Source organism: Cygnus olor, chromosome 9 (genome assembly GCF_009769625.2).
Source record: "Cygnus olor isolate bCygOlo1 chromosome 9, bCygOlo1.pri.v2, whole genome shotgun sequence".
Classification (NCBI taxonomy): domain Eukaryota; kingdom Metazoa; phylum Chordata; class Aves; order Anseriformes; family Anatidae; genus Cygnus; species Cygnus olor.
The window spans coordinates 24,238,554-24,264,196 of record NC_049177.1 but is presented as its reverse complement, the minus strand read 5'-3'; the positions used below and the strand labels follow the sequence as shown (position 1 = coordinate 24,264,196).

The following is a 25,643-nucleotide window of genomic DNA, read 5'->3' as shown; positions in this document are numbered from 1 at the left end:
TGGGGTGCTCTGGTGAAGCGTTCTGCTCCAACAGCTCTTAACTGAAGCAAACTGTTCCGGGGGAAAGTTTTGGAGAATTAAAAATTCCCTCATTTTCATATGGTTTTCCTCATTTTTCATGCCCTGTCAGAACAACAGCAAATGAATTGATTGAGGAGGTACTTTTTCTCATTGCATGCCGTTGCTACAAATGCCAAAATATTTGTTCCGTTTCACTTGTGCTTCTACTTAGTATAGATTTATTTTGTAAAACTAAGTGTCTCCTGTCTGTGTTGCAATGAAGCAGTTTGACACTGGCATAAGAGAAAATAAATGCTCATTGTGCTAATCAAAGAGCAGCTGTTTTCAATAACTAAGAAAAATTATTCCAAACTGACATAAGGACATAAAAAGCAGCTGCTTCTTTAATTAGGATCTCGAGGGCTAAATCTACAGGGGAATTTGGGTACCTTGATAGAAAAAGTGTCCCTGAGCCCTATGTTAGACAAGCAAGACCTCCATATAAAGCCTGGGAAGAGCGAGGGATACCAGATGGAGGATGGGAGGTGCCCTGAATGGTCACGACTTGCTGCAAAATTCTTCTTAACCTCCAAAAGCAGCGTGTGCTGATGGGAAGGAAAATCGCTCCTGATACTTTGATAAAGCCCCTATCTGTTGCACCTTTGCTTTATGCCATCAGTTTCATCCCCAGGCCCATGAAGTGTCCGGCGTGGTGTCAGGCCAGCGCTGAACTTGCCCTTTCCTGGCGCAGGTCGTGCCGCAATCAGCTGCACCCACAGTACAAAGCTGCGCCGATGCCCACCTCCCCTCTGGATCTCTTCTTGCCTTTTCATCCCCATCTCTGAAGTTACACAAATGCCATAACACTAACTCAATTTTTGTAATCGTGTTGGCAGGGCTGTGGGTTTTGCCCAGAGGAGTGCTGGAGGCAGTGTCCTACAGGGAGTAGCTTGGGTCTCCTGGTGCCTCTTGCTCATGGTTTTTGGATTTCCAGGTGCCAGTGCTTGTGAGCAGCTGGGCTTGTTTTCAAGTCTCTTACTTTGCTCACCTGCTGAGCTGGGATTGCTGCAGAGCGAGGGCCACCTGCAGAGCCTTACGGTTGCTGTGTTGGTTGATAAAAGGGATAATGTCGCTTGGGTGGAGGGTTTTGTGTTGGTGTTTTTGGGTGGCAGAAAGCACCCAAAAAAAAGAAGGCACTTGGTTGGGTCTTCCCCACAAGATTGATGTGCTGGGTCCTTGGCAGTGGCTAGGTAAGTAAGTGCTTGCTTTTACTGGCTGGTTTGAGTAAAAATAGATGAGTTTTAGTGACTTCAGGACAGGAATTCATAATAGGTTTGAAAACACAATATGATAATCCCACTTCAGGTATTTCAGTTGAAATATATCTCACCTTTTCTTTGGAGACATGTAACTTTGCTGATATCTGCTTGGTTGTGGAAAGAATCCCTTTTGGAAGGAGAAAAAATGCCTTTCAACGTGAATTAAAATGGATTATAGTGTGATCACTGCCAGTTATCTAGCATGCTTGTAAAATGCTGGAGCTTCTTAATAGAGGATATCTATCAAGCTGTGTGTAGGCTGATATTGTTTTCTAGATATAGCCACTATTATTTATTCACAGTAAGAGCTCTATCACAGTTTTATGTACCCTATCTGCAGAGCTGTACCTCTGAGACTAGAGTTTCAGAAATATTATGTGAAATTGTTTCAGAGTGGCGCGATGCAATGATTTAATTTCAGGATGGAATGTGTTTACTCTTGCGTGGTTTTACAGGGTCTGGTTTAACAAGAGCTATGGTCTTCCACAGAGGTGTCTGGGCTTAGGTACATGTATTAAATGTTTTAAAGTCAATTTTGAGGACGAACTTGAATCATTATGTCCGTTTCAAAGACTCTTTTGAATTGTTCTTCTGTAAGTCAATCCTTTTTGAGTGGAGGCTTTCTGTCTTAATAAAGAAGATTTCTGGGTAAAACTCTACTTGCTGTAACCAGACCTTTCATGCTTTAATTTTTTTTTTCTGGAGTTCATAAAATTTGGGGTGAAACCTCAAACTTCTTATTTCCATAAGATAAAGTTGAGGACGGACAGAAAGTGAACTGGTTTTATTCTGTCTGATTCTTCTCAGTTTAAGCTTTGTTTCGCAACCTCTGTTCCCTCAAACCCTATGTTTGAGGCTCTTTGGACTTTGAATTGAATTAAAAATATAAAGAAGAATAAGTAATCCTAGAATTGAAGTCTTTGAAATGTCTTCATGAAGCAAGTATCTTTTTTGAAATTAATGAACCAGCAATGATGAGCACTATTACTAGCCATGGTGTGTCGTGTTTAAGGGAGCATGCCTGACTGAACTGGGCTTTGTACACCTTTAGATGGTGGTCATGTCATGTCCTAGCAAAGTAAAGTGGGAAAGTTTCTTAAGGGAAAGAAATCAAAGAGAGGGCCAGCAAAATAAGTAGGACTCTTGGTTCTGGTTCTGCTTGGTAAATGAAAATTTGGAGCTGAACTTCAAATCCCCATCGTGCCTCCGGGGGATAGGGGCCAGGTGTGACTTGGTTGGGCTAATGTGTTTGGTGTTAGAAATAATATACAGGAACAAACTTGTCTTGGGATTATTTACAGGAAAGAATGTGGTGTCATTTGAAGAGTTTACAGAACAGGTTTTTGGTCTGAAACTGTCAAGTTTCTGCTTTTTTTTTTTTTTTTTTTTACAGTAGGGACTACAAAATGTGTTTGCTCTTGGCTCCTAGCTGGTCCTTGGCTGCTTTCCATGTCCTCCCCAGCCTGAACTGCATATGTAACGCTTATGTGCATCTAATTCAGCGTTACACTTTTAACCAAAATATTTCAGTAAACTGTTGTAATTCTATTTCTCTGCCTTTCCTGGTCTTGTTTTCCAGGTAGGTTTTTTTTTTTTTTTTCCTGAGAAGGCTCTCACCCAAAAGTGTCATGTTATGGTAATGGATCACTTTCCAAAGAGATATTTTAGTGAAATATTTTACATGTCAATGCAATTTCAGAAGGAAAAAAAAAATCTTGCTCTACATAGTCTGGAACAGGGTTTTGGCCCGTTTCTTCACATGCTGTGTGTGTGAGAGCCACCTAGCAAGTCCTTAATTGCTTCTGCTAGGAGAACCAACTTTCCCTTCCTCTCCACTAGTGATGCTGAAAAACCTGGGTTGACTTGGATGAAAATCCAAGTGTTTTTCCTAAAGATCAGTGCTCCTTACTCCAGATTGCAGCATAGCAGCCAGGCGCAGAAGGGGTAGGATGCAGCCTGAAAACTTATTTTCAGTTTCCCTTCCATGTTTCCGGTGGATGCTGTGTGGAACAGATATGTTTAACTTTTTGGCAGCCCCTCTGAGATTTTTGTCGTGTCAAGCCCTATATAAATGTGGAAGGCTCCTGTTCCTGCTGCAAGCTTTCACTTTAGGTGTTTGATGGGAGAGAGAGTGTCTGAAACAAGAACTCTTTGCAAAGGGGCTGGCATACGTGGACTGTCTTATCCCAGCTCTGCTTCTCGCAGGGAGCCAGGCAGACCTCTGGGAGAGGAGGTGACCAGAGACAGCTTTGTTTTTCCTTTCTCTTATGCTGCTCTGGTAAGAAATCAATGCAAATGTCTCCTTTAGCAAGGACTTAATTGCTCCTCTCATAGGAGGAGCTATGAGGCAGTGGGGAAACAGCTGGTGTGTGCCTGGCAGAGGAAACATCCCCCCTTGCTTTATTGCTAAACCTTCCCTATAGTTGCATCTTGCTTGTCTTTATTTTCTTTCTATACCTTAAGCCTACTGCTCTCCAATGGAAAAAAAAAGTTATTGAGTCAAAGCTACTTCTGTGGAGTTTATTGCTGCCCAGAGAAGGAGCTGTGCTGAGTCACCAAGTGGAGAGAAAGGGCTGGAAAGCTGGAGTTTGCTGTGAGGGCAAGGTCATAAAAACAAGCTTAGGGGCTGATTTTAGTTGGATTGTGATTCAAATGAGCGATACTCTTTTATGGTGCCCGTGTAATGCTATTCTGACATTTCTAGTCAGCTACGTAAACTTTCATTGCCCCATAACAATTTATTAAGCTAGAGGGTCTTCGCAGGTATGTGGCCAGCTTAATGCAATTGTCTGCCATAATTATTCATTGGTTTGGTATTGAAAGGGTACCAACCTAGTTAATAAAGATATCTGCCTATGATCCTCATAGTCTTGGTGTTTGTTCCGTTTTAAAGAGTCAATAAAATGTTAGAATAAAACAATCACTTTCACAAGCTAAATTGTTGTTTTTCCATTTTGACTCTTGCCCTTTTTCTGTTGGTATTCAGCTGCATAATACAGAGCAGTAAATTGGCTTTAGAGGTTTAAGATTGGGGTTACAGAGACTAACTTCATAAACACAAGCTGTAAGGATTTACATTCAGAACAGCTGTGGCCCTAGAGAATGCCATTGCTGGAGGAAAAAACAGTTTGCAGCTTGTTCCAGAACATTTTTCTCTGTAGCAAGTGAAGAAACTCAATTGTGAGAGGTAAGGTTGAGAGCACACAAGATGTTTCTTCCCATTCACAACAGATCTTAAAATTTTGAGTATTTAAGTTTATGGTATCAAAACCCAATTAAAAAAGTGTTTAAACCTGACAAATCCTCTTAGAGCTTTCAGTACCTCTGTGGCATGTGGATTTCAGCTCCTGATGGCACTCCTAAAATGTGCCTAGCAGGGATGGTTTGGGGGGCTTTGCTCTGGGATCGGTTATGGTGGTCGGTTGCAATAGCCCAGGTGTGTGTGGTGGCTTTCTGTTTTCCTACCAAGTTCTCAAAAAATAATGAATTTAATCCGCTTCGCATGCAATGCGTTCGGTATTTAGAATACATGGATGCTTAGGGTGACTGCCTGCTTAAATAGGGACAATTGAGAAACCTCCCATCCTGGTTACTGCCTTGCCCTAAAGATCGGAGAGCCTGCACTTTCTGCTCCCATGGGGATGAAGGGGCAGGTGCCTGTGCAATGCTGGGGGCTCTCATGGGCAGGGTTTATACGGTCCTGACTTGGGCGTAAACTCAGGCTGTTTTTCTAAACTTTCCATTTTCAGTGGGTAAACTAAAGAATATATTTCTTCTAGATCAAAGGGGAGGCCTCTTACTCTTTTCTGTTCCTCCACTGAGGGTGGAGGCATTAAGCGGGGGGGGTGAGGAGCTGGGCTCAGCTTCTTGTGTGAGCTCAGCAAGGATTTTATTCATCCATAAAATGGAGCAACGTTTCCCCGCCTCAGAGGATAGCTGTGGTGTGATCTCTAGAACCATCTGGGAGGCGTTGATGCTTTAGGGAAGAGATCTGTGTATTTGTGCTGAGACGGACCTTGAGAACAAGGGATGTTGAGCGATAACCAGCAAAGTGTTTTGATGTCTCCTCAGAGTGGAAACTGGGAAGGCCAAGGTGGGAAGGCAAAACCTGGGCTTGTGCAGCTGTGGCAGCCTGAGACCAGGCAGCCTGTGCTTAGGGCTCCTCTCGTGGGTTCGTGCCAGGAGCTCTGGAAGGCTTCTGCAGGGCTGGGAGAGCTCTGGCAGAGCTGGTGTGCTCCACAGATGAGAGGACAAACCTCACCCTCCATCAGCTGGCTTGTCCCTTTTAATTTAAGCAGTTCTGTTGTCAGCTCTGTAGCTCGCTTTCCTGCCTATTTTGTATGTATCAATGTCATCTGCCTTGCTCCTCTGCTGCAGGAGATGGATCGAGGGGCTCTGATGTATGTAATGACAGCTGATGTCTCTTAAATTGCAGAGCTGCCCTGCTTTTGATAGCTGGTGAGCAGGAGGGTAGCGGGGGCTCCTTTGGGCTCTGCCCGTTTCCCCATTGTGACAAGAGGAGCAGAAACACCTGCCTGAGAGCCATGGCCAGAGCCAGATCAGAGGAAACAAATGCCACAGATGAGAACTTCTATGAACTCCTCTGTAGTTTGTAATGGGTACTTGGGAGGCCCTAATTACACAAGAAAGCTTGGTACAGGCGCAACATTTCCACCTTTCAAGTAAAGCTCTGCTGCTTTTATGGCTTCTGCAAGTGGGCTGAATGGCCTGGGAGTGTTAGGGCCTGACCATGACCACCATGGCCCATGGTCCAGCTGTCAGAGGACTTAGGGCACTTCCAGCATGCCATTACCTGCTCTACACAGTAGATTAAACTGCCCCACAAATGCAGCTGCAGGTAGCTCTTTGTGGTGTGTTCCTCTGCTTTCCCACAGAAAGTGTAATTAACATGGCTGCAAATGAGCTCTTTCAGCAGTTTTCCCCACTGTCCCATAAAATGTGAAAAATATGGGTCAGTGCATTTATTAGCTAGACCCTCTGAATGTGCGCAGCTCTGTCGGCTCCTGGCACTTAGCAATAAGTCCTCTGCTCTCCCATTAAAATGCAAATTGGAGGAGAAAATGTCTTCAGGCTGGTGGGTTTCTAACTTTGCTCTTCTGGTGCTGCATGGGAAGCTAATGGGAGAATGTGATTTTTCACAATCCCCCTCATGCTGAAAGAATTGGCTGTTTGAGGCTGATATTTAATTAGTTCTGCTTCTACTGGATAATAAATGGGGAGAAGGGAGTTGATGCATGTGTTACTTAACTTCTGCCTGCGATGATGACTTGAGGGAAAGAGCAAGAAACTATTAACTCGCCAACAGCTTGGCCAGGGCTGACACAGATGTAAGTGGAGGTTTCCACCTCTGCAGTGTGCTAAATATAACTGAAAGGTGGACGGGTATGCCTCCGATCATAAGCAGGCTGCACCTTTAGACTGCTCTGCTCCTTTCATTCAGCTCTGTTTCTTAACTGATGTTGGCAAAAGGATGCCAACGAGTGCTGGAGCCTCTCACCACGTGAAATAAGTGGTGCTTTGTAGGGTCCTGGTGATGAGCATTCAAACACTTCAGCTCAAACTATTCACATATTTATGAAGAACTAGATTTCAAGTTTAATTAACTAGAATGATGCATTTTCTTAGACCAAACAATGTCTGCTATCGTGCTTGGTCTGAAAATAATTTTAGAGCAAGTATTTATAATGCTTTGACACTCTTGTTCTCTGATCGCTTCCTGTGCCACCCACCCAGCACAGCTCCATGGCAGCAGGAGGGAACAAAATACTAGAGCAGGCAGGCTGAAAGGTTGGAATATTTCTGCCTGTGCTCAGGACAAAAGCTTGGGTTTCCTTGTCTGTTCCGCCTGCTTCTCCTACTCTGATTTCCAGTGTTCAAGCTCCTGAAGTTCTTAGGCAGCCAACTGTATGTGATTTAAGAGAAAATTGTAAGAATTCCTCTGAATAGAGGAAGGTTAGTTTTCTGGTCAAAATGGGCTGTGGGCTGTATTTATATATAAAAAAAAAGTATGCTTTCTGATCCATATTTTCTTTGAGACACTGAATGTTGATGACACTTAGCAAAATAATAAATTGGTTTTAACAATCATCTCAACTTCCATCTGGAGGTACCCAAAGAGAAAAGCTTTCTCTATTCAAACTATGCCAATGTGGATTTTGGTTTGGGTTTTTCCTTGGCTTTGTTTCCCAGGTAAATCCTGCTTGCAGTTCTGATGCTATCGCTGCCTGGACGGGTGGGAAATAGCTGCCAGACTAATAAGTAGCTCAACCCTGTTAATTTACCAGGTAGATGGAAACAGAGCAGGGACTGGTGTAACTGTCTCACTGCCAAGTGTAATCCAGGTGTCTGACGGCCTCCTGGAAGGAATACTTAATGCTCCTGCAGCTCTTTCTTTTTCCTCCCCTTCTGTGAAGGGCAAATGCCAACAATATCTCAGTTCTTTATCTCAGTGTCCTCTGTCTGAACAAGACAGTAGCCTCTGACTTACCGGAATTTGCATCTGTGGATCTGGCAAACAGTTTCTGGACAGGTGCAAAGCAACGGGGTCCAGGAGGAGGACCTGCAGCGCATATGCTATTTCTAGACACCGTGCGTTACATGTAATCTGTAATGTGAACTGAAGGTAATGACACAGCCCTGACATGAGAGATGATGAAATCATCTAGACCATCCTCTGTCTTGGCAAGGTTGCTTGATCTGAAATGTTTCAGAGAGAAATGACTCCAGAAAAGCTATTAATTGTGTAAGGGATTGTGCTCTGTGACTTTAACGCCCTACTAACTTAAATATTAAACTCTGGGCATTAATGGATCCTGAATATCTCACCCCATCAAGCTGCTGATGCACAAGGCTAGTTCACTTGCTTTCTGGGCACGAGGCCTGCCAAGTGCTTTTTGGGCTTACCCTGGTGAGCATACAGTGCGAGGAGGTTGGCGAGCCCTGGGAACATCCTGCACAGACCAGGGGAAGGGGCTAGGGGTGTGATGGCCTTGCTCCTCTTCTGCAGCATGAAAGGCCAGGAAACACAAACATAGGGACCTCTGTGCTACAACAACTAATCTTCAGTGCTTAAGATCTCAATCTGTCTCCTTCATTTTGTTAAAAATGCAGCCATGCAGGAAACGAATGTTTACTAGTCGCTTGTACATAACTGCTTTGTTTTGTCTTTTTCTTCATACTCAGTTTATAGCTGTTTGTATTCTGCATGCCCATGCTCTTTATTTTTGTTTTCTCTTTTTTTCTGAGTTCTCTTGCTATCCAGATTTTTCTTCTCCCCAGGGTATATCTATTTGTTTGGATGACTAACTTGCTTCTCCTGTACAGATCTGAATTTCTAAGTTGCTGATCCAAATCTCTCCAATAAGTCATTGTCCATCTGTTTGCTTCCTCCTGAGCTTGCAGTGAGCTGCAAAAAGGATCAATGTATATATAGTAAGCATGCAAGTTAGGCTAGACAGAATTAGTAACAAACAGCCTTGTGTTTTGTTCTTTCCATGTTCCTGTTGGTGTTTGATTTTTTTTCCTCTGTTGGTTTCTGTCTCTGTAACCTGGTCCCCTGTTCTGTGCTTCTCCGTGGCAGTTAATGAGTGATACTCGCTCCCCCGTGCATACAGCTCTCTCTGCTCAGGCTGCAGGGATGGTTAATGCCATTTCCCAGCTACTCACTAGGTTTTTCATTTTTTGGAGTGTTGAAGGAGTGACCGACTGATCCCCCTCACTAATAAGGGGCTTTGTTTTCCATCCTTCAGACAAAGGAAGTCAAGACATGGTGAAACTAAAAAAAAACATTTGTGAAGAGGGGTGTTTACCATGTTCTAGTGATGGCTGGGCAATGCTGAAGGTGGTGTCTCGGAGGTGAGATTCATTTCTGGGAGCCACTTTTTCTTCTATATCTGCGAAACAGGGCCAACAAGAGCTCCTGCCTTCAGGAGTCTGCTTGTGAAGGAGATGAAGTGGTGTCTGGAAGGTGAGCAGCCTCCAGGAGGTCCTTGCTTCTCTGGCCTTTCCTGCCTGGCTGCTGTGATAGGGATTGTGACACATGAGATTAAAGAAAATGCATTGAATGTGCCGTATTTTCTCAGATGTTTTGTAAAGCAGGGAGGACAAAAGAAAAGGAACAGTACATCTGGTAGACAAACCTGTTACTGTTAGGCAAACAGGGTAATTGTGCTCGTCTTCAACGGAGAGCTGTGACCAGTGGAGTGCCCTGGGCTGGATACCAGCTCTTGAGGAGGCAGTCCCCTTTGTGGGGCTTATTTTCTCAGTATTTGTGCCTGGATGACCTTCTGAAGAAGGTTCTCTGATTTCCCACTGTGATCAAGACCCAGGTTCCATCCCTGGTTCTGGGCAACTTTGTCCCAAAGCTGCTGCTTAAGCCTGTACCTAACAAAGCCCTTCCTAGAGGCTGTATAGGAAATAAAACCAGCAGGACGGAGGGCAAGCCAGGAAGGTTGCCTGCAAAACAAGGTAGCTGAGGTGTGCTTGTCTGCTGCATGTCAGGTTTAAGCAGGAGATTACATCTGCTGCAAATTGTTTGTGGGTTTGTTTTAGGAACCAGTTAATTTTTTAATTATCTGAACATGTGTTACTGACAGAAGAAGCATAAATTATTTCTGGATGATGGAATTTCTAGCTATAAACAGCTATTCAAGTGATACACCCATGCATACTATCACCCTGAAGTACCAAGATTTAATAGTTGCATTGCTGTTGTACACAGCCTCTTGTTTGTAGCACTTCATCCGACTGCATCCTTGCAGCTTCATGCCTTGTATTTCTTAAATAGTTAATTAAAATGTTAAAATCCATTTAAATAAGCGATGGATCATGGCCCTATTTGCATTTTGAACAGCTTTGTTTGGGCTGAGCTAGCTGTGCTGCTGTATTTCACCTGGCTATTGCCGAGGCTGCCAGAGAAGGGGAGGACAGCAGATGGCAATGTGGTGCCACAAAAGGACCAGCACTCCGAGGAAACCCTCGTCTGGCCTACTGAATGCCCTGAGAAATCAAGACGACAGATGCCATGTAGGGCCTTCCTTCCTCACCTTGGGGCCGTGGAGAGGCGGCTGGGGCTGTAGGGATGGAGGCCAGGTAGGCCTCTCTGCTCACACCAGGCTGTGGTGAAGGTTGGCTTGAATTTATGCTCCAGAAACAGCACAAAAGGCAAAGCTTGGGTCCATGTGCAGCTCCCTGTGGAGGCTGAGTAAGTTTCAGGGCTGTTACACCCAGCTGAAGAAATGGGTGCTGAGGACATGTGGGTATGGTGGCCGTGCACTGGGGCCAGAAATGGCTCCTCTGAGCAATCTGCCTGGCCCAGGCATTAGCAGAAGTTATTAAAATAAGGATGGAAAACAATACCTGAATGGCAGTCTCAACCCATCTGGTGGCAGAGACACTACAAGTAAAGCAATAAATGCTTTGTTTGTAATGCAGTTTGGTGATCTTTTTTCCCTCCCAGAGAGATGCTTTATGAAATTGTTGTGCTTTACATTCTTCAGGACGGAACTTCAAACACTGTTTAAAGTTTGAAGCCACACCAGTAGCTGCTTCCCAAACCCCAGGGCTGGGCTTGAAATTGGGCTTTTTGTTTTTTGGACAAAACAAATATTAATTAATGTGGGAACTGGGGAGCAGAGAGGGACTGTGCTGGGAGGTGGAAAAGGGTCTGTAAGGAAGAGCTGAACCAGCCTGGTGAACTCCAAGAATGAAAAAGTAGGATGTGGGCTCAAGTAACCTTTATCATTTTCAAATTGTGTGTCAAAGTATGGGTTTTTCCTCTTGCTGGGACAGAACTTGGTGGTACTAGTACCCTACATATTACCTTTGGGTCTGAATCCTCACCACATCCTGGGGGTGTGCATATCCAGTGTGTCACGAGTGGGCCTGGGGCTTCCAGCAAAATACCTTCTGCTGAGGGCTGGGTCTGGGCTGCTACTTCCTGCTGTGTTGCTCAGCTTCCAGCAAGCATAAGTGATATTTGTCTAAAACACCTCTTATACTACAGACTTCTTTTCTCATTAGGCTGTAATGCGAGGATTTCTTAAACACTGTCAGCAACACTCACACCAGTCTAAGCTATTTTAGAATAGCAATAATTATTTTTCACTAGAAATCTCTTACAGTAATGTTCTCTGAAATGTACTGGAGCAGATGGGAGTAAGAAGAGATGAACATCTTGTTTTTTATTCACTATAGCTTAATGGAAGTAGCCTTTAAAGTCAAACGGCTTAAAACTGATTTTCACACAGTTTATATGTATGAAAGAACAACTTCTGTCTTGTCAGGACACCCAAATGACTAACACCAGCAAAATGTCTCATTGTGAGAGATTAAATAAATAGTATGGGCATAGAAGAGGAGACAAAAATGTTATTAACATCAGTGAGGAAATAAATTAAATCGTGGTGAATAGGCTGAAGCCAGATGTGAGGATCAGTTACAATGAAGAAGGCGTTAAAGTATGCATAGCATAATGCAGCTTGACCTTTACTGAGAGACCACCTTGACAAGGTAGCTGAGCTTTCTTCATCCCTGAGGTGGTTGTTTTACAGTATTTAATCACTGGCTTTCAAATGTCAAACAATTTTAGGGGGAGAGGCAGTGTGTGCCACTGAAGTTCTTAAAAACAAGGACTTGACCATGAGTGGTAGCTCGGCTCTGTGCTTCTGAGCCAGGCTTCTGTGCAGGTGAGAGGTGGACAGAGGGCCTGGTGTGTCCCTCTGCATCCTTTTATTGGATGCTTTGACAAGGGTGTGTTGCTGATTGCTGCTGGGGTGGGCACACAGCTTGTCTGGAGGTTGTTGAGTGTTTAAGGTTGGAAGATGTCCCTGGAGGTCTTCAGCCCTCCACCCAGCTGAGGCAGGGTTAGCTTCGAAGCCATGGCAGCTTCATCTGGCTCCTGTGGTAGCACCTGAAAGAAGTTAATTAAGATGATGGGGGGGGCGGTGCAACTTTTTGTCCTTGCTTTCCTGTATGCAATTTGAGAGAAATCTAACTGTGATACGAGGAGGTATATCTTCATTGACTTTCATAGCCAAATGCCTCTTTCAATTTAGGCTTTGACACTTGTTAAACATCCCAATGCAGCATCTTATCAACATTCTTGTTGTTTCCATAATATAACTAATAGCTGGCTGTTTGTACAGTATAACTACTCAATTCATACCTGCACTTCACATCACTGCGCTAGGTTTTGGGGATAATAAATCTATCAAACAGGTGCAGTAACTGCTTGCCTTTAAGCTTAATAAGATTTATTCATGTGGATTTACTCTGTTCAAGTAGTAGTCACAGGCTCTATTGGCTGTAGCTTTGCTCTCTTATTCTATAAAGATACCAAGGCACAACAAATACCACTTGAAAGCAGAGGGCTCTGGAATATCACAGTCTCATGAAGATAGAACAGTATTTGCCATCTTTGGTGCATTGAATATTCAGTGCTGAATACAGCTCTGCTGTGAGGGTTACCCACTGGTGAATCCAGATGAGAGGAATTTGGGTGATGAAAATACTGAGGATAAAGAGATTGGAAGCGAAAATGCTTGATAGATTTGCAGTTCTGGTTTTATGAAGAATTTATTTAAAAGCACTCTTCCAGAAACTACAGTTTAGGAAGACTTTTTCGTTGTGTAACTGGGGAAGTCTGCTGTGAATCTTGATAATACTAGGTGTACTGATCTTTGTGTGTGAGTGCACTGTTCTCCCCAGGTTGTATTTGTTCCACTTTTGATGCTTACATGGGAATTAAGGGTAACTGCTCCTAGGCAGGAGGACAAAGCTTTGTGGATGGGAGAGGAAAGGAGTGCCCTGTTCTGCTGCGTGCACCTCTGAGCAGGCACATCCCAGCCTGCGGTGCTGGTACAGGCACGTCCCAGCCTGTGGTACTGCTGCTGTGATCCAAGGTACCTGGCCAACAGCTTCCCAGGAAGTTTTACAGTCCTGTAGGGTGTGTGACCCTGGCACTAATGTGAAAACTGTAGCCCATCTTTTTGCACTGGAGGCAATGTAAAGAAGAACATAAATTTATCTGCATTCCCCCCCGGTTTTCATGCTCTCTGCTAGAAGGCACTCTGCTCTCCGTGCCATTAGCTTCTGCATGTAGTTTTTGAACCCATCTCTTGCAGTCTGCCTTGCCCACTCCTACCTCTGGGAGAAAGGGTCGTGCTGAGCTCTTAATTCCAAGGCCTGTCCCTCTGGACTGGCTCCCATGCCATTTAAAAGCAGCAGAACTGTTCTGGATCCAGCTATGCAAGGGGTTGACTGCAGCCCAAGTCCTGGCTCTTATTCCTGAATTAGGCTGTATAAAGAGAAATAGGGTTTCAACATTTGTAACATAAACAACAATAATGAAAAAGTACCCGGAGCTATTAAAGCAGTAATCACAGTTACAAACAGCCATGCCACAGTCTCTCTTGCTATTTCAAAGTAAAACCATCCATTTGTTATCCACTGTTGTTATCTGTGTTTAACTCCAATTGAGTGGAAATAATTGTTATTTGTAGTTGACTCAGTCACTTTAAGGAAAATAACTTAAAAAAAAAAAAAAGCATCCAAATATATTCTTTCACAGGCTCATAAAACCTTCCTTAAAACTTTAGAATAAACAAACATGTATGAGCTGCTTTTCCCTGTGGAGACTAAGTTCATCTGCAACACAATTAGAGTTGCAGCATTTCCTGGCAGCCAAAAAGAGTAATCGAAGTAAAACTAGAAAGATCTAAGGGATAGAAAACATAATTTAAAACAAAAATAAAGCACTTGAGTGAAAAACAAACCTTACAATGAAAACAGTTTTTGGTAACAAACTGTCAGATCAGTCAAACAAGGTATCTAGTTACCATAGCCTTGTCTTTGTTTTATTTTGAGCTGAAACTACAGGAATCTCAACAGTTTCGGCATCTGAAGCAAACCCATGGATAACAGAAAACTATCCAAATTCAGTGCAGAAAGCAGCATCTGGATTTTTTGGCTTTTTGGAGAGGTGTGCAGCCTGACATGGGGAATCCCCAGCCTGCGGTGCCTGTGCCAGCTGCTGACCTGTGGCGTTCCAGATGTGTGCTGCCCTGCAGACGGGCTCCCGGAGGCTTCCTTTCACAGGGCTGAAATCGGAGGAGTTGCTTAATGCCACTACCTTTGCTTTGATGGAGATGGAAAATATTTTCTACTGTCACTTATATTTCAGCATTTTGGTCATGCATGTTTTTAGCAATATTATATGATGTGGGCCTAGTTTTACTGGATAAAGTGTCTTGGTTTTATAGAAAAGCTAAATGTGATATTTTTCTCAAGTTGATGTAAAAGATGTAGGTGTTCCTACATCAGACGAATATACAGAATAACCTGCTAAATGAGCCCCGTGCTGTTCTATTATAATCCCAATGTTGCGTGAAGGGTCTAAGACTTCATTTGGGCAAAATGAGAGGGCACTGTGCTAATAGTGGTGCTTGTGCAGTGGAGGTAGAAGCTGTGGGAGAAGCTGGTCTAACAGCCAACAGGTGAGCTTCTGATGAGCAGCTGAAGGGCATGCAGATAGATCAGCAAATGCAGGGAGAACAATACAGCCATGCTGCCCCAGAACTGTCTTCTGAAACGAGCAATGTGTCCATCCAGCACCTTGCCCTTGGTGGCAGCCTGGTAGCACTTGCCAGCTCTTAACAGCCCAGGCGTTGCTCTCTGAGGGGTTACCATTCCACGATACGCTGAAAATCCCTAAACAGCTTCATCCTAATGAAAAAATCTTTCACAGTGGGCAGCTTGAAAGATGTGAAAGTTATTATCAGTCATTGAGGTATTATTGCAAAAGTTGCTTCTGAGTGCTGCGTCACTAAGTGATACTAATAAGTCAGCCCTGGTGAGAACACCAAAGTTTAGTGGGGCAGAAATTATACTTTTGGTAAATGATGGGGTTTTCCTGTAATGCTTCAGGAGCACCTGGCAATCTCCAGCCCCTCCTCTGAGGAGGATGTGACTGGGATGGGCTGCACCCTGGCTCGGTGCTCTTATCAGCCCAAATGTCTCTAAGGCGTCCTGGCTGTGCGGGGATTTATGGTGAATCGCTTTCCATGAGATTTAAAGTGACTTCAAATCTGTCTAAGATTTAAAAGACTTAGAACAGGGAAGCTTTGGGGATTTACAGTGTTTTTGAATTTGCAAATGCTAGAAATGCCATTATCTGAGCAAAGACTGTATTAATCAAAGTAAATAAAACCATTTTTCTTTCCAGCAGAAAGCTGTAGAGCAGCTTCTGAACTTCTGGGGAGCGTGTGGTAAAACATGCGATGAACAGAAATCTGTAATTCCACGCCCTGGATAACAAGGAGCTATTTAGAGCCAAATTGAGCCGTATCACTCAGGTGTAGCTGAAATAATTCGCTGGATCCTCTCCATGTGTGTAGCCTGTTATGAGAGGCCTCTGAAGCCCGAGGGAGTCTTTACTATCAACAGGAATGAACTTTGGAGGCAGAAGGATAACATTTATCTCTGCGTGGCACACCTGCCCTTTGAGGAGGACTTCTCCAGAGGGCTTGGTGCCGGCTTGCTTTGTGAGGCCTTCCCAGTAAATCTCCCTCCCTGTGAGCAGCTCCAGGCTGTTGCTGTGCTACAGGACCCGGTGGGACCCTGAGGCTCTCTGTGGGGTGGTTTCCCCTGTGATGCTGGCTGCTGTTACTGGGTTGTGCATGGGAAGAGCTGGTGACGTGCGATGCTGGATGGAGTGCTGAGCAGCATATGGCTGGTCCGCAGGGAGCCTTGCGAGTGATTTGCTGTGCGCGCTATGCAAAAATGTTTTGTTTCAGCATGCTGGCTTCCTGGATGGGGCTGATGGTGGGCTGCTGACTGCAATATATCAGTGAGCTCAGTAAGGTTGGTAATTCTGGTCTGTACCAAGCTCTGAGGACACTTTGACAATGTGTGTGGCTCTGTGCAGTGCCGACCCCTGTGCTGCAGCTCCACAGCCCTGTCTGTGCTGGTGGGTGCTTGGTGCTCCTGGTGCACGTGGCCAATGTGAACACAAGTGACCCCAGAAGAGTCAGAGTGAGAGAGATTAATGGGTAGTTCTACCTGGAGCTAGCCAGGGTATGGGATCAAACCTTAAATGGCTTGTTGAGAAGCGCTTCTGGGCCTGGGCGGGCTCACTGCGACACAGGCATTGAGGCCTGCTTTGCTTTGGGGTGGTGCAGAAAGGAGCAGGCTGGCTCTGTTTCTGCTGACTTTTGCTAGGTTGTGTGTTATAATCCAGCAGCTCTTTTGCAACGTTGTCTGGCCCACTTCATGCTTTGAGCATTTACGGGAGTTTATGTATAAATTGTTTTCTTTTTCACTGCTGACTCTCCCCAAATATTCTACCTTTTATTTGTGCATTATCTTTGTCAAAGCATTTCTCGACTTGATACCTTCTGAGGTTTGTCTCCTATTACAGGGGCTTTTTATTGCTTTGCACTGGGAGCTCGCCGTGTGCTGGTTTTGCTGCTCTTGCTGATTATTTTGCTTCTTACCCCTGACAGCCCTTCAAGCTCCCCTGAATAGAGGTGTCTTCGTGCCGTTTGCTTCCTTGCAAGCAGAGTCAGCTTTTTAATACCAGGGAAGCCTGAAGGGAGACAAAATGCAAAGGATGACATTTCTGAAGAAGAAAAGATTTGCATTTTGTCAGTTCTTCCATTCAGTGTAATGTCAGTGTTCAGATGCAGCGATGATTGATTCTCTCTGCCATTAAAGTCTTCCTTATGCTTCTGAGTAGGACCACCAGAAATCCAGCTAGAGTCATTTGCAAATATTGTTTTCCTTATCCCTTTCAAAAAAGTGATTAAAAAGTAAAGTAGTTAAATAACCCATTCTGCCAGCTCTCACAGTGTATCATGTTCCTGTGTCTTTGTACATCAGCCTTTACTGAGCTCTGTTAAATTGTACAGTGCTCTAATGGTGAGCTCTCCTTTTTCCTTCTGAGCCGTGGACAGGATATTCTTGCAGCTTAACATGATTGAAGTGTGCTGTAGTCTCTATATCACTATTGCAAAGTCCTTAAAAGTGATACTTATAATTTAAGATATGTAAGATTTATGTAAGGATAAACAAAGTCAGTTTAAATAAATTTCCCTAAATCGTGTGATGCATGACAAAGCAGGCAAGAGCAGAAGGTCTGCTTTTAGCAGGTAATGTGCCAGCAACCAAATGGGAGTGGAGTAATGGCTCCCGAAGGGCTTTGCTGTTAGGCAACAGACTGATTGATCAGACCAGTTTTACGAGTCCAAGGTAAATTCAGTTGTTTGTAAACTTAAACTAAAGACAGAATATATTCTGCTATTCTGTTTTACGAAGTTAAGAGACCTCTAAGATCATCTAGTCCAGCCTTTAACCTAGGACTGCCAAGTCCATCATTAAATTATTGTCACTAAGAAAATAGTGCGTTGGATTTGTTGGTGAGCTCCAGGCTGATCCATAGCGGAATTTTTACTGCCGAGATCATACAGATGTACTCAGTGTCAGCTCACCTGCTTTATCCTATAGCCTGTGTGTATTGGTATCTAAAATGACCCTTGAGATGAATGTATAATGATTGTGAGGAAGTTATAACGTTGTCTCTTTTCAAATTGTCTGAGAACACAGTAAGGCTTTTTGAGTTCACTTTTAAGTCGGTGTTAGCTTTTAATACATTCTGCAAATACTTTCTAGCCAGTGGATTTCTTATGGACAACTTGTTGCAAGTATTTGAAATCCATATAATGCCTTTTTCTTTTATCACTAGTATAGATTTATCCTTGGGCTCTGCCTGGGGCATGACCTAAAGCCAGCAGTAGCTGTTCAGTTCTTCCAATGCCATTAATCACGAGAAAAACAGAGTATGTTAAAGGTCTGATTTTGATTTTACTCAATCCCGTTGGTTTGAACAGGGTTACAAAGACTTGAAGGATGTTGCATCTTCTCCAGCAACTTTTAAAGAGAGTGCTCCTCGCTTTGGACACCTTTGTAGCTTATGAAAGGCAAACTGTAGGCTTTTATTACCTAATCAATGGTTCTAATCAAGTTATATAGGAAGGGTAGATTTATTTTGTTCTCATAAATTCTTCTCATTTTGTCTATCAATATTTACAAGATATTTGAAAAGTAGTTTGAAAAAGAAACCCAATTCTCTCTCTCATGTCTAGTTTGTCAACAGAAGTCTTAAATCTTTGTCCATGTTACATTAAAAGCAGAATCAAGGAAGTGTTTGATAACTGCCTATTAAATCTGCTCTCCTAAATCAAATCACGACTAGAGACATCCCAGATGGAAACTCATCTCATTCTCATAAACACACTTCATGCACACGGGCACAAGGCATGGATACTAATGAATCACTGAAATAAAACTCTGGAAATCAGAAAACCCACAGTGCTAAGTCTGTTCCCTGTGCCCTTTTTAGCACGCTGCAGTTCTTGTCTGTACCTGTTCTGTCACCGAAACAAATAACACTAGGTATGAAACCTTTGAGCTGCAACTAGAAAGGATGCAAATTGGATTTTCAACCTCAGACTCCATCCTTAAACCCTTAAAACAAATGGGCATACTTTCCTTGTTGCTGAGTACTGATTGAATGAAAATGGATTTATCTAGGGGATTCAAAAGCCCTTTGGTGACCCTGGGGAGCCAGAACACCGTGCAGTTTTACCTGTTCCTGTTATGAGCAGGATACTATTTCTTTATTTTTATTGGAAAATGATTGCAAAACTGAAGCAGAGGGCGCAATAGCGAATACCACGTCTGAAGTACAGTAGCTAGACTGCAGGGTGTTTGAAGTCTCTAGCAGTTCATTGGAAAACAAAATGGAGCTCCTGCTCAGGAGAACTTTGGGGTAGATCAGTGCTGTTTTCAGTGTTTCAGAGGTAGCACCAGGGACCAGCTTCCATCCACATTAAAGCTCATTGCTTGCTCTGTCCTTTGGAAGGTGCCAGGGAACAGGAGTTATTTCAGCAAGGGAGCCTAAACTGCTGATAATGAAGCTCTGATTTTTGCATTAGCTGGTTTCCAAAATTGTTTCTCTGACCTCTCTAGCTTAGTTTCTAGAGATGTCTCCTTAGGCATCGCAGATACTTGGTTCCAAATTTCATAATATTGTACATATGCTGTATGAGTTTCTGTAAACATCTGTGGATAAGATTATTTCTGGCTTTAGTAAGATGCTAGGAGAACATCTTGTTTTTTGGGAAATAGCAGCTTTAATGAGGCTCTGCACAAAGGAGGAGTTACCTGCCCTCACAGAGCTGGGTTTGGAGCATGGGGGGGCATTTGGGGATTTTTTTTCTGGTGAGGCTTGAAAAAGTTGAGTTGAGCATGTAGAAGAAAGCTTATTAAACTTTTAATCTTATGAAATCTGAGTATCAGTGCTGCTTCTGAGGAAAGTAAATCTATTTAAAAAGAGTTTATAAAAATGACTCCAGTGGGATAGTTACGATTTAATCTGAGGCGTAACTGCTGTTTTCATCTGTTGCTCTTCTTGGTTTCTTACCAAATGTTGGGTTGGAGCTTGAAATGAGCAATTAAATCCAGGCAGAGTTTGGGTAGGCAGACAGAGGATGTGAGAACTCAGGAATTAAGCTCCAAGTGACTCCCTTGCACATGCAGGAAACTTAGTCTGCCACCCAGCAGCAAGTGCAGGGTAAACACCACAGAAGGCTATCAGCTGCGTGCACAGCCTGCTCCTGTCCTCCAGGCCCAGTCTGAGCATGGGAATGGGGCGATCAGACCCTGAAGGATGAGATGTACCTACCTGGGTGAAGTTTTGTTCCCCTTAAGGTGCCACCATGGGTGCGGTGATGGAGGTGTGAGCCACCCCCGATGTGAGCTGGCACCACACAAGCTGGGTGAGCCTGCGCCTTGGAGGGCACCTGGGCTTCCCCAGCCCAGCGTGATGGGGCGGGAGCGCATGTTTAGCCAAACAGGCAGGTATTGGAAAATCTTGTCATTTGCAGAAAATAACTATTTTTGTCTCCTGTCACTTGAAAATAAATACTACTTACGTTTTTTGTGTTGGAAGTAGCTTTTCTCCCTCAGTTATGGTGTTTGTGCTCTACTTTCTGATGCAGTTGTTATGCTATTTTTTCCAAAGAAAGATTTGGAGTTCGTGTTGGTACAAAACCTGGCCCCGAATCTCTGCTCGTTTGGTGCTTTTTGTTTCATACAGGGGATGTTGTATTCATGGGGAAATGTTTCATGGGACTTCTTGCAGAAGGACAGCAAATATCAGCCTTTGAATTGCCAGGTCACTGCCCACATATGAGCGGAGGTGTCCTGACCCCGAACTTTTTACAGCAGCAGAAATAATTTGTTTGATTTCTGTAAAGGTTCGCTTTCCTTTTGTTTTGGTGGAGAATATCTGTTTATATGGACACGCATAATGTCGCCCAACTACCCAGACTGCTGATTTAGTTCAAGGACGGGATCAGGAGATGTTGCCAAGGCATTTGAGGTGCCCTTCTGTTGTGCAATATTGTGTCCTATTTCCTTAATAGTTTGCAGACATCTTGTATTCAACAGTTACTGCGTGTTTTAATTCATGCTGAAGTTCTAATTTATTCATGGCCAAGATGACATGGCTGGATTATTAAGCCTCCTAATGAGGATGTTTTCCAGTGGAGGCTTTATTTTGTGGCTGAGCAGGAGCTGCTGGTGGAAGCCGGGCGGTGACCTGGAAGGATGTGGCTGCTGGGAGCCTCACCTCTGGACGGGGCCGGGTCACCTTTCTTCACACCGCCTCCTGCTGAAGTCACTGTCACTTCAGAAGAAACTGTGCTCATGGGTAAGAGGCCAAGTGTTGCATTTTTATTATATATAATGTCACGCAGACATGGGGAGGTCTCGGCTGTGCCCCTGTACCTGGTCCATTACAGCTGGCAGGTCCTGCAGTGGGCTGCCTCCAGCAGCATTAGGGTAGTGGCTTTTTTAACCTTTCCATGGCATAGACCATAGAAAACCCTTACTGGCTACCCCTCACTTTAAAAGTAAAAACAAGTCAATAGTAAAAGAGAACAACAGCAATTCTTGCAATTTGGTAAATCCAGTTAACTCCTCTGGCTGGGGAAGCTCTCTTCCCTCTATCGCCTGTTAGGGATTGCTGTTTTTGGGGTGGCTGTTGTTTATCAAACAGAAACAACTTCACTTTTTTTTTTTACCCCCCAAAGATTCACTCAAGTGCATCCCCATAAGTGGGGAACAAAAAGCAGTCAAAAAGTGGAGGTCTTGAACCAAATAACGCTCCAAAGGAGCTGTGAAAGCAGAGGCACAATGCAGAATACAGCCTGCGCTTGCTTTCGTGCTGCCTTATGCTCTCTGCTCACGGCTACCAAGGACGGTACGTGTGCTGCGCGTAAAGCAGGGCAGGGAAGATGCTCTTATCTTCTGACTAGTAATTAACCCTGAAGCTGAGCTCCTTCCTGAGTAGGAGGCTGGAAGAATAGTGTTGGAAGCAGGTACTTATCTGATTATTTCTCTTTGGTTCTTCTTGACACGCTGCATATTTATTTCCAGACTATTTCTGGCTGGCAGGAGTTACTGATATTAATGATGGGTGAGACTTTCAAAAGATCCTGAATTTTAAAGCAACTTTGAAGCCAGTTTCCTTTAAACTCACTTGAAAACTTCAGCCAGTACAAATTTTTTTAACTTAAATAATTAAAATCTCGCATCTGTGTGATCCTGCAGTTATTACTCTTCATTCCTAAGTTTTTTTTGTGATCTAGACTAGTAAGTGCATTTCTGGGACAGAGGAGGGTATTCCTGTACTGCTTTAAAAATCCTTAGGTAGGTCTGACAGCCTTATGTAATTAAACCAAGACCCTGGGAGGAGGCTTTAACTTATATCATGGAGCTGATGAGGACATTCAAAGGACACTACATCTAAGGGGTGGAACAGGCTGTCTGAACCAACTCTTGCTCCAACTGACTCAAATCTCATAGAGTATTTAAAATCCAGGGTGTGGTTTGGATTCCAGTTTCCCACAAACCTCCGTTTCTGCTTTTTGCTATCATAAAGGGGTAAATCTTTTTCATTGAAATCTTAAAGAAAGCATTAACTGAGTGTTTTGGTGCTCTTTTGCCATGACTGTACCTTCCCCTTGACATTTGATGGCAAAACGTCATTGTTATCTCTTATTCAAAGATGAATTATCTGAGCTTTGCTGCTGTTTGCTCCTCCTTGGCCACTTGTCTGATCAAGCTCTGGTGATGGGGAGCTGCTGATTTTCCTTTATGAACAAAAAAATCCTTCTCCTGAAATCCAAAAGATCCAGCTTGTTTCAAAGAATTGCTCTGCTACAGTTAAGGTGCTCAACGGGCATTTCATCCCTCAGCTAGTTAGCAGGTTAGGGAACGGAGCTGCTTCTGTTGAACTGGCCTACAACTAACCAGGGAATGAAAATTACTGTATTTTGTGTCTGCTGGGGATGTGCTGATGGATGCAGAGCATGGTGATGGACCAGATCCATGATCAAACTGCTGATCTCTGCTGGATCTCCTGTGCCACTGGGGTTTGGGTTATGTATTGCAGACTTGCTTCTGCACACGAGTGAATACAAATATCAGCAAGTCGGCTTTTGTTTAATTGTTTTAGCTCTTCTGCTAGAGGCCTGATCCAAAGCTGTCAGCTTTTGGTTAGTAAGTTCATTTCTGTTCTGCTGAAGTCCCTCCTTGCTGGGTATCTAGTGGATCCTGCCTTGTGGATGCTCTGGTTTATGGCTGAAATGCCACAGGCATGGCGAACTCAGGGCCTGCTGGGTCCTTCGGACTGTTTGGGCTTTATCCAGGGACAGCATAGGGATTAGAGAATCCCCATTTGACTTGATCGTCTCTGGCAGGTGGTCCCCAGCAAGCCTCATCTTTTGGTGTGTTCCTCAGTTTCCCTCCTGGTGTGGAGGCCGGGCTGGAGAAGCTGCTTTGCTGTGGCAGATCCCATTTCTTTGTCAAGCAAGGCACTGTCTTAAAGAAGGAGAGCTCAATTTCCCCCTCCTATTCTTTATCAGCTGTCTGTCCAAGAGCTGCTACTGGTCCCTTCATAAGTATGAGGTTTAAAAAAAAAAATCTTTACATCAGAGAAGTCCTGCAGCCAGGATAGGCTCTGCTCATCCTCTGCCCCGGGGCAGGGCGTGCTTGTGTGCCTGGGCTTCACGGTACATAAAGTTGTTCTGCAGCTGACATTAGAAGTCCCACGGAGATGGCACAGCACTTGGCAGCAACGCATATTCATCTTCTGTCTTGTTTTATAATGTGCGAAATGTTGTGGCTTAGGTGCCTGCCTCGGAGCAAGTATAATAACTGCGGTCCTTTCAAAGAAATAATTGATATTTGCTTGGGGGTGGCTGCGAGACTATTGTCTGTTGCTTTATTTATATGGGCTCAGATCCAATCGGCTCAGTCTGAAAAAGTGATGATGTCCTTACAAAGTCAATATTTCAGAACAGTTTTAAGGGGGGGGGAGGGGAGAATTAGAGGATACCAATATCCAGAGCGACGGCTTTTTAATCCCTTATCTCTAATTTAGCTCAACTATTGAGAAATAATCTTGTTATCCATAGCTACCTGACTGGGTAGGATGACATTTCTTCATTGTTCGTGTCTCCAGCTCACCGCGCTCCTTGTCTGTAACAGCAACGTGTTCCTGGATACCTAATGGTAGCATGCAAAGTGTCTGATATTTTCAGATACTCTTTAGCAGAAGCTATGAATTCACATGTAATGAAGCCCAAGCGTCAGGGAGAGTCACTTCAATTATACTTCTGACTAATATAATATTTCTGAAAATGTAGAGAGCTGTGAGAAATAGTGTTCCTTATTTATATGGCAACTTCTAATGGAATATGTATATATTTTTTCCCATAACATGATTTAGTCTCATGAAACAGGTTTTCTTTTTTTCTTTCCTCTGGATTGTGGCTTCAGCTGCCGCTTTCTTCTGAGATGGGAATTTGCTACTGAGAGATTTTTCTTCTGTAGGTCGACTGCTTTTAGTGGCCATCTGAGTTCAGTGGCATGACTTTAATTTTAGCCAAATTTGCTAACGTTCCTTTCTGTGTGTGAGGCAGAAAGGCTTGTATGACAGATAATGGATCATAAGCAAGAAAAATTGCTGAAATGTAAAATAAATGCTGCTTTAAAGACATATCTTTATTAAGGGTTTGGGGTGCCTGGTGTGCCTGGCACCGTGGTAGTGTGTGGTGGATGGGTCATGCTGGAGCCCAGCCCTGGTCCCATTTGGTGTTTTCTACTCCCCAGCAGAGTGTATTCTCTAAACAAAAAAAGCGAAGTGTATTCTCTAAAACTTTTTTTTGAATGACAGACAAGAATGAAAATGCATTCTGATCGGCAGAAAACTTTTCTGGCCTATTGAGAATATGCTTGCAGTTGTGGGAAGTGCACGTTTTATTGAGGAAGAGCTGATATTTGGTGCTAGATTAGTCTATGGAAAACACTGTTGTGCTGTCTGACATTTAAACGCAGTCACTTCAAAATCTTCTTTACAGAGGAGAATATTGGATTTATCTTTTAATATTGGTACTGAAAATTTTAACGCTCTCAAACTGAGACTTGTTCACTTTATTTTAGATACCAAAAAGCCTTCTTTAAATCTCAACTATTTCTCTGCGGATGTATCCTACTGGAGGAACTTGTCTGATGTGGAATAGTTGTAAACAAAAAGATGAATTTCTCTTGTAGACTGGTTTAATTAAAACCAGGACACCTGGCTGTGATTCACCTTATATATGTTGCCAAGGTTATACTGGTGCAGGATCTGTACAAATGCAGTGCTTACCCTGCCCCGTGCCTGCTGGTAGGGAGCAGCAGTTCTGAGCCTTCTAAGCCAGAACAGGGCTACCAGGAAACTTCTGTGGGAAGGATGAGGGTGGTGCTGGAAACTTTTTTTCCCAGTATTTAGGGTGAAATCCACTTTTTTTTCCTTTTGCTTCCTCTGAACTAGTATGCTAATCCTCTGCTCTAACACAGAGCCAGGCAGAAATCCTGTGATCCTGTTGATTTTTTCATGTAGGGTTGTTTTCATTAAATATATACCATATATTTAAACACATCCAATAGAGCTTAAAGGCATCAGAGATGTCAAACAGCATAGGGTGGGCCTTGTTAAACTTGGGAACTCTTTATAGGTATTGAGACAAGTTCACTGTTTGGCTAAAGCGTGTACAGCTCTGCAGACTTTGGAGGTTTATACCAGTGGTGATTTGGCTTCTGGTGAGTTGAACACGATGCTTCTGCTTCAGAGGTAAATCTGGACCTAGTCTAAGAACTGTAGAGGATGTGCATTTTGGGAGGATGCTCATTTAATTG

At 43.6% G+C, this 25,643-nt stretch overlaps 1 protein-coding gene across 5 annotated transcripts in view; it reads left to right on the top strand.

Annotated features, from left to right (window-relative positions):
- Positions 1 to 25,643, top strand: part of OTOL1 (otolin 1) — an 81,312-nt gene that overhangs the window by 5,764 nt on the left and 49,905 nt on the right. For all 5 annotated transcript variants that reach the window (XR_005822531.1, XR_005822532.1, XR_005822528.1 and 2 more), the window contains exon 1: positions 1,202 to 1,250. The gene's annotated coding sequence lies outside the window, so the exon portion shown is untranslated. Of the gene's footprint in view, positions 1,251 to 25,643 lie in introns of those variants that run through there.